The sequence below is a fragment of the Schistocerca americana genome, unplaced genomic scaffold (genome assembly GCF_021461395.2).
Source record: "Schistocerca americana isolate TAMUIC-IGC-003095 unplaced genomic scaffold, iqSchAmer2.1 HiC_scaffold_36, whole genome shotgun sequence".
NCBI lineage: Eukaryota > Metazoa > Arthropoda > Insecta > Orthoptera > Acrididae > Schistocerca > Schistocerca americana.
In genome coordinates, this window is record NW_025726082.1 from 2,133,276 (window position 1) to 2,141,971 (window position 8,696).

The window sequence follows — 8,696 nt, forward strand, 5'->3', positions numbered from 1 at the left end:
ACTTACTACAGGCATTACCTATCTGACGTAGTAATTGGTAACATTTCAGGTTTATTGTAATAAATGTGAGCTTACAGGCCTTAAGGACAGTCTTATCTGTGATAAGGTGTTCCCTGATATTTGTGGTATCGTGGTATTAGTTTACGTCTTGAGTTATTGCGATACAGAGCAGTGTTTTCTAGTGGTGACTTGTTGGAACCATTTCCAATAGTCAAACGACTGAACTGAGGAGCGATTAGAGGACCTGCTAGACATCTGTGTTATGCGGGTTACATGCGAATCAGGCGAAATACAATTCTGGTCTTTCGGATACTTTTTGAGCACTACTGTAGTTGTACACCATAATTCCTGTACTATGCAGACATTTGGGAATACACACGTCTGGTGTGAGGTGTGAGACGTTCCCAGGGGGAGGGAGGGGAGTGGGCACTGGGTGCCGAACAGCACAATAACCCTGGGCTCGGTGCTGGGTGGCGGTGAGGTGAGTGGACTGCTGTAGCCCGCTGTGAGGATGAGAACCACTGAGTGCTACGGCGGGGACGAAGCGTCTCCGTCAGTTCTGGGTCTTCAGTTCAATAAAATACAATACAATACAATGTACACGACAGATTATTTTATCTATAAATACGAATCTTCATGAACATCAAAAATTAATTAGCCAGGCAGATAAAAGTAAAACTTCCATGATAACACAAGGGAGCCATTATGTTGAATAATTGCAATAGTTTTTAACTGAAAATCATATCCTCAAATGTGAAACTGACTTTACTTTAGAAAATGTAGTTAATTTAAACAAGGTAGACAATGCTATTAAAATTTTCCTTAAAGAATTTCAGGAAAAGAGACTTATTCCAGAGATCCAAACGGCCCATAAGTTAAGGGAACAACTTAGCTACACAAGGATAATCTGCTGTCAGACCTTTAAGTAATCCAGAGAGGTTAGGAAATTACATCAAAAAGTCCCTTGCCAAATACCTTAATAAACATTATAGACTTCCTGCAATCTACTATGTTCAGTACAGAGAGAATCTTATTGAAAAACTTGTCAATCTATCCATCACGACAGGAACTTACGCCACTGGACGTTCAGAATATGTATCCCAACGTTCCTTTAGCCGAAGTACTGGACATCATTGCTTAAAATTTATGAACAACACTAATTCGCTTGCAGATGAGATCAATGACCTCCTCACGCTACTTGATACTGTTTTGAAATATAACTATTTTAAGTTCCATAATTATGCTTAGATTCAGAATCAAGGAATGGCCATGTAATCAGTATTGGCATGCTAATTGGCCAATATTTTTATGACTACCTTTGAATATGACGTTATGACAAATTTTCCAAGTCATCCCAAAAAATACTGTAGAGTAGATGTGTGGGCGATATCCTGGTTTTATACAAAGGGAAAACGGATAATTGTTGCAATGTCGTGAATCAGTTAAACTGTTTACATCGGAAAATCCATTTCACAGCCCGGTATAACGGGAATGAAATGCTTCCTTGCTTGTACATTTTGACCACTACAAACAATTTTAACCTTAATTCGATATACACAGGAGAGCAACTACTACCGATCCTGTTATTCACAAAACTTGTAATAATCAATCAACATACAAAATGGCTTCATTCAGGCCATTGCTTTATATGATGTAAAACTTTCCATTGAGGAAGAACGCCTTAGGAAGTAAATATGATTTCATTCAATGTAAAGTGTACAGCACTGGCTAAATGCTAATTTTGAGAATAACATTAATAAAGGTATTTTTAAAAAGGTAATGCCACCCACCTTTCGTGGCTCTAGGTGAGATTATGTAACGCTGATTAATGCAGACCATGAGATTGAGGATGAAGATATAGATTGTTGGTTTCCACACTTCAGAAGAATATCGTAGAAGATAGCTGCAACCATTGTGCTAAAAATATAAAATACACCTGATTCATACCAGATAATATCAGTAGCAGATACAGACACAAAGAATATACCGCGAATCGAAAGTAATATCCAACACGTACACTGACCAAACAGGAAGGGATTTTGACATCAGATTTCGAGAATGTCTGAATTCAACCGATTCAAAATCGGCTTCGAGTGCACACTTCCATGGACAAAGGCCTTCTGTTACCAGTCTGTCGAATAATGTAATCATTTTATACAGTGAAAATAAAAGTAAACCCTAAGTATTTTGGAAGAAATTGAGACAGTACTTTCCAAGAATTATTTCCCACAACATACACTAAATGGTCAATTTTATACGAGACATCGCAATCCTGTTGTAAATTTTGAGTGCCTAAATATGCTTACTTAACTTTATTCATATTTTTTCTGTTACAGTACTGTGTTTTATGTTCCGTATTTTGGCCCTATTTTCAATGCCTTTTGTTTTCTCCCTCCCACGTACATTTCCCTCAATTGTCTTTCCCTTATCGGCATTATCGAATAACAGTTTTATCCTCTTCCACTTCTTGTGATATCCTTTGCATTTATTACCACCTTAATCTTGAGTTTTCGTCATTTTTTTAAGCCAGTGACTATTGACTAGTTGTTAAGTTTTGTATTGTACGTACGTTATACATGTCCAACATATTTTATATTTTGCTGCCTTTGTGTTGGTCAGCTATATAAGGAAGCCACTTAACTTTCTCTGTCCCATTACATCATAGCAGTTACTGCATCTGCCACGCTTGTGTACTGTCGCCTATTACCTAGCCTGCAGGCGTTGACCTTTCCATTCAGCTTCTTGCCCCAAACCCACACATTGTTCCTCTCACTCTCCACTAAGTTTGTCCCAGCTAAGTGACTGCCTGGAATTTACATTCTGTAAATTTCTTTAATACAGCCCTTCTTCAAATTTTCAGTGTCTTCTGGTTAGTCTGTTACTCTATATCTGCTTCCCACAGCGCTTCCACCCCGCCCCCCCCCCCTTCAAACCACCTTTATTAGCTATTAATGCTTCATTGTTATACTCTAAGTTCCTAATTGTATTTTGCTTGTTATCCGGTGTGTTTTGCTGCATATTGGGTCATCGATTTAAACCCAGTTAGGGTTTTAAATTAAATGATTGAGAGTACTTTTATCTGTTATTTACTACACTTTTTTAACTTAGGGTATACACAATATTGTTTATTATAATTTTTTCAGTTTTTCTAGTCAGATGGATGCTTGAGGATTCAGTTTTAAGCTACGAAACGGGTAGTTTTAATATTGCATCACTTAACAATTGTTTTGAGTCTTCATTTATCAAGATAAATTTTATGCTTGTCAGTACTAATGTTGCAACATGCGCTATTGATGACATGCGCGAAGCGCTAAGCATTGCCATCAGCTGGACGGATGCTGGCTGTGCCGGCCGGAGTGGCCGAGCGGTTCTAAGCGCTTCAGTCTGGAGCCGCACGACCGTTCCGGTCGCAGGTTCGAATCCTGCCTTGGGCATGGATGGGTGTGATGTCCTTAGGTTATTAGGTTTAAGTAGTTCTGTCTAGAGGACTGATGACCTCAGATGTTAAGTCCCATAGTGCTCAGAGCCATCTTGATTCTGGCTGTCATCAGGAGTCTGTTGGCTGTTGGCCATCACCTGTTTCATGGAGACCAGCAATGGTTCTGATAACAACAGGAAGCCACGAGACCTTACGTAAAACTGTTTTTTGAAATATCTTCATGTTTTCGTGACCCTGATACTTTTAAAAGTCAAACTGTGGTCTGAAATACAAAAGAAATAACCTGTTCGAACTCTCGACTTATTTCAATGCAAGTTGGTCTTGTCTGAGTCTGTGTTTCCTTACACCGGATTCAGGTGGTCTCGTGGGCTGGTGCTTGAACGTAATATGAAGGTCTCATGATCGACTCTCACCACTGCGACAAATTTTAACACTCATAAAAAGGTGTGTCCAATACTTTCGGCAAGGCCATGTGAAATACACTTGGCTCGATCGTTGTTCGGAATTGATTGTATAACAATCTCTGCCACTACTAACCGGGCTGATGTTGGTTTAGGTTAAACCATCAAAGAGGCGGATGGCACGGAAAACAAATATTTTTGTTTCTGTGACAGTATTGAAACATAAGTTATTTAAAAAAAATAATCATCCTTTTGCGAACAGATGGCTTCGCCAAATCCATTTGGTGATACTCAGTTGAGTGTTTCTTCTCTTAGCATTCACACTCATTCAAAGTTATTCACAATTATGGAACAATACCGTGCATTCTACGTACGTTATTCATGTCCCACATATTTTATATTTTGCTGTCTTTGTGTTAGTCAGCTATAGAAGGATGCCACCCAACTTCCTCTGTCCCATTACAGCTTCAGGAAATGCAGATACAGAGCTCCATGATCAGCCACGCTCGAGACGTCCTGTCATAGACACTGCTCCAGACATGCTGAACCATGCGGCTGCCACTATTCGTGCAGACCTGCGCATCACAACTCGATGGGACACTCAGATGTTTAGGACGGGTGGTAGGGACAGTGCATCGAGTGACATTATACTGAGTGCACTATCCGAAAATTACCTCGAGCAATTAAACAGAGAACCGCCTCGTGGAGATAACATCTTGGACGTACTGATAACTAACAGACCCGAACTTTTCGACTCTGTAAGTGCAGAACAGGGAATCAGTGCTCATGAGACCGTTGCAGCATCCCTGAATATGGAAGTTAATAGGAATATAAAAAAGGGGAGGATGGTTTATCTGTTTAGAAAGAGTAATAGAAGGCAGATTTCAGACTACCTAACAGGTCAAAACGAAAATTTCTGTTCCGACACTGACAATGTTGAGTGTTTATGGAAAAAGTTCAAGGCAATCGTAAAATGCGTTTTAGACAGGTACGTGCCGAGTAAACTGTGAGGGACGGGAAAAACCCACCGTGACTCAAAAACAAAGGTAGGAAACTACTGCAAAAGCAAAGAGAGCTTCACTGCAAGTTTAAACGCAGCCAAAACCTCTCAGACAAACAGAAGCTAAACGATGTCAAAGTTAGCATAAGAAGGGCTATGCGTGAAGCGTTCAGTGAATTCGAAAGTAAAAATCTATGTAACGACTTGACAGAAAATCCTAGGAAGTTCTGGTCTTACGTGAAATCAGTAAGTTGCTCGAAACAGCATATCCAGACACTCCGGGATGATGATGGCATTGAAACAGAGGATGACACGCGTAAAGCTGAAATAATAAACACCTTTTTCCAAAGCTGTTTCACAGAGGAAGACCGCACTGCAGTTCCTTCTCTAAATCCTCGCACAAACGAAAAACTGGCTGACATCGAAATAAGTGTCCAAGGAATAGAAAAGCAACTGGAATCACTCAACAGAGGTAAGACCACTGGACCTGACGGGATACCAATTCGATTCTACATAGAGTACGCGAAAGAACTTGCCCCCCTTCTAACAGCCGTGTACCGCAAGTCTCTAGAGGAACGGAAGGTTCCAAATGATTGGAAAAGAGCACAGGTAGTCCCAGTCTTCAAGAATGGTCGTCGAGCAGATGCGCAAAACTATAGACCTATATCTCTGACGTCGATCTGTTGTAGAATTTTAGAACATGTTTTTTGCTCAAGTATCATGTCGTTTTTGGAAAACCAGAATCTACCATGTAGGAATCAACGTGGATTCCGGAAACTTCGATCGTGTGAGACCCAACTCGCTTTATTTGTTCACGAGACCCAGAAAATATTAGATACAGGCTCCCAGGTAGATGCTATTTTCCTTGACTTCCGGAAGGCGTTCGATACAGTTCCACACTGTCGCTTGATAAACAAAGTAAGAGCCTACGGAATATCAGACCAGCTGTGTGGCTGGATTGAAGAATTTTTAGCAAACAGAATATAGCATGTTGTTCTCAATGGAGAGACGTCTACAGACGTTAAAGTAACCTCTGGGGTGCTAGAGGGGAGTGTTATGGGACCATTGCTTTTCAAAATATATATAAATGACCTAGTAGATAGTGTTGGAAGTTCCATGCGGCTTTTCGCGGATGATGCTGTAGTATACAGAGAAGTTGCAGCATTAGAAAATTGTAGCGAAATGCAGGAAGATCTGCAGCGGATAGGCACTTGGTGCAGGGAGTGGCAACTGACCCTTACCATAGACAAATGTAATGTATTGCGAATACATAGAAAGAAGGATCCTTTATTGTATGATTACATGATAGCGAAACAAACACTGGTAGCAGTTACTTCTGTAAAATATCTTGGAGTTTGCGTGTGGAACGATTTGAAGTGGAATGAGCATGTAAAATTCATTGATGGTTTTAGGTGGGTACCAAGTTGAGATTCATTGGGAGAGTCCTTAGAAACTGTAGTCCATCAACAAAGGAGGTGGCTTACAAAACACTCGTTCGACCCATACTTGAGTATTGCTCATCATTGTGGGATCCGTACCAGATCGGGTTGACGGAGGAGATAGAGAAGATCCAAAGAAGAGCGGCGCGTTTCGTCACAGGGTTATTTGGCAACCGTGATAGCGTTACGGAGATGTTTAATAAACTCAAGTGGCAGACTCTGCAAGAGAGGCGCTCTGCATCGCGGTGTAGCTTGCTCGCCAGGTTTCGAGAGGGTGCGTTTCTGGATGAGGTATCGAATATATTGCTTCCCCCTACTTATACCTCCCGAGGAGATCACGAATGTAAAATTAGAGAGATTCGAGCGCGCACAGAGGCTTTCAGGCAGTCGTTCTTCCCGCGAACCATACGCAAGTGGAACAGAAAAGGGAGGTAATGACAGTGGCACGTAAAGTACCCTCCGACACACACCGTTGGATGGCTTGCGGAGTATAAATGTAGATGTAGATGTAGATAATAGGCTCTACAGTTTGCAGATGACGAGAGTGTTAGTCATACGGTGAGAACATGGCTACGCCTACAGAACAAGAGCTTTTGCAAGCAGGGAATACCTGCTCTTCCAAAACGTTGGCGTATGGCCGTAGATCGTTATGGAGACTACGTAGAAAAATAGGACATGTACAAGACACGTTGATGTATATTGTCACCAAATTCTGACTTTTAACAACAAATATGTTCTGAGAAAAAGAATGTGAGGCATTACTTATTCAACGATCCTCGTATTAGTACAATGCAATGAATGAGCTTCCGTAGGTTTGTGAGTCAGGATTGCGTTTTGGATTTTAAAGTTCAGTATTCTTTGGCTACAGCGCCCATGTACTCAGTCTAAGATGCGGACCGTAATTATTTTTGACGGTTTTCCGTTGGTATCCTTCGTAGTATTCATGGCCCTCATATAGGCTATCACGTCGCTTAATAAATATTTTTAGGTGGACTAAATGTGTTGCGTTATACAATATTGGTATAATTTTCAGATTAGTTGTGCTAGCTTCAGATGTTGCGTTGAACACAGCTGTATTTCGATATTAGTAATTTTCTAAAAAAAGTTTTTATCATAAATATTTTATATTTCAGTTTCTTATAGTAAATTTTAACAAATTTTCTTTGTGTTTTGTAATTATGTTTGTCGCTTTCTTATCGATACTGTTAAAAACATCACTTGTAATTTTATTAAGATATAACGCAAGTAGCGTAAATGTATGGTGTGTAGGGTTTCTTAGCAGTGTTCTGTTGTGAAAAAATCATCAAAAATATTTTATAAACATTCAGAATTTCTGATATATGTACATTTGAAATCACGGATGTTTAACTACATATATGACTTTTACCGATAGAATCTGTTTATTGCAACAGCACCTGTTGTGCATGTAGTCACTTCGTCACACGTGTTAGCTGTCGACAGTCTTGCTTCCTGATAGGCATGACGTGTTGCAATGTGGGAATGATGTTTTAGTGAATTGTGATGTGCACAGTAACTTTAATTTTGATGTGTCAGCGCCTCGCTCTTTTCATGTTTTATGTACTTGGAAATGCAATGGAAAATTTTTGTGTCTAGCTAGCGCAAGATTTTGTAATAACCTTTATGTAGGTATGGTGTCATTTGGTTGTTAAATGGGTTAATATTGAATTATTTGCATAACAGATTGTAATACTTTTGTTACAGACCTGAAGATGGTAACGTAGTTTTGTGCAAAAGCCGGTTATCTACAATAAAATTCTTTATAGTGATCTCCTAAATAATCAATACAGATCGCCCCTTCAAGTTAAACATGAATAAAGTAACTAAATAATTGCAGTACAAAGGAATGCTCCGTATGACACTGGAAGATTGCTGGAAGGCTGCAAATTTCAAAAGAGCAGTCTGTTATAACTGTAGACGCCAAAGGATGTGTTGAGCATCAATAGGTCGCGAGATTCCGGGTGCAGCGACAGCTGTAAGTATGGCTCCGACAAATTGACCTTAATATAAAAGAAATCTATTGTAACTTGTAAAACGCATCTTCTGGGTGTTGTTGTTGTTGTTGTGGTCTTCAGTCCTGAGACTGGTTTGATGCAGCTCTCCATGCTACTCTATCCTGTGCAGGCTTTTTCATCTCCCAGTACCTACTGCAACCTACATCCTTCTGAATCTGCTTAGTGTATTCATCTCTTGGTCTCCCTCTACGATTTTTACCCTCCACGCTGCCCTCCAATACTAAATTGGTGATCCCTTGATGCCTCAGAACATGTCCTACCAACCGATCCCTTCTTCTGGTCAAGTTGTGCCACAAACTTCTCTTCTCCCCAATCCTATTCAATACTTCCTCATTAGTTATGTGATCTACCCATCTAATCTTCAGCATTCTTCTGTAGCACCAC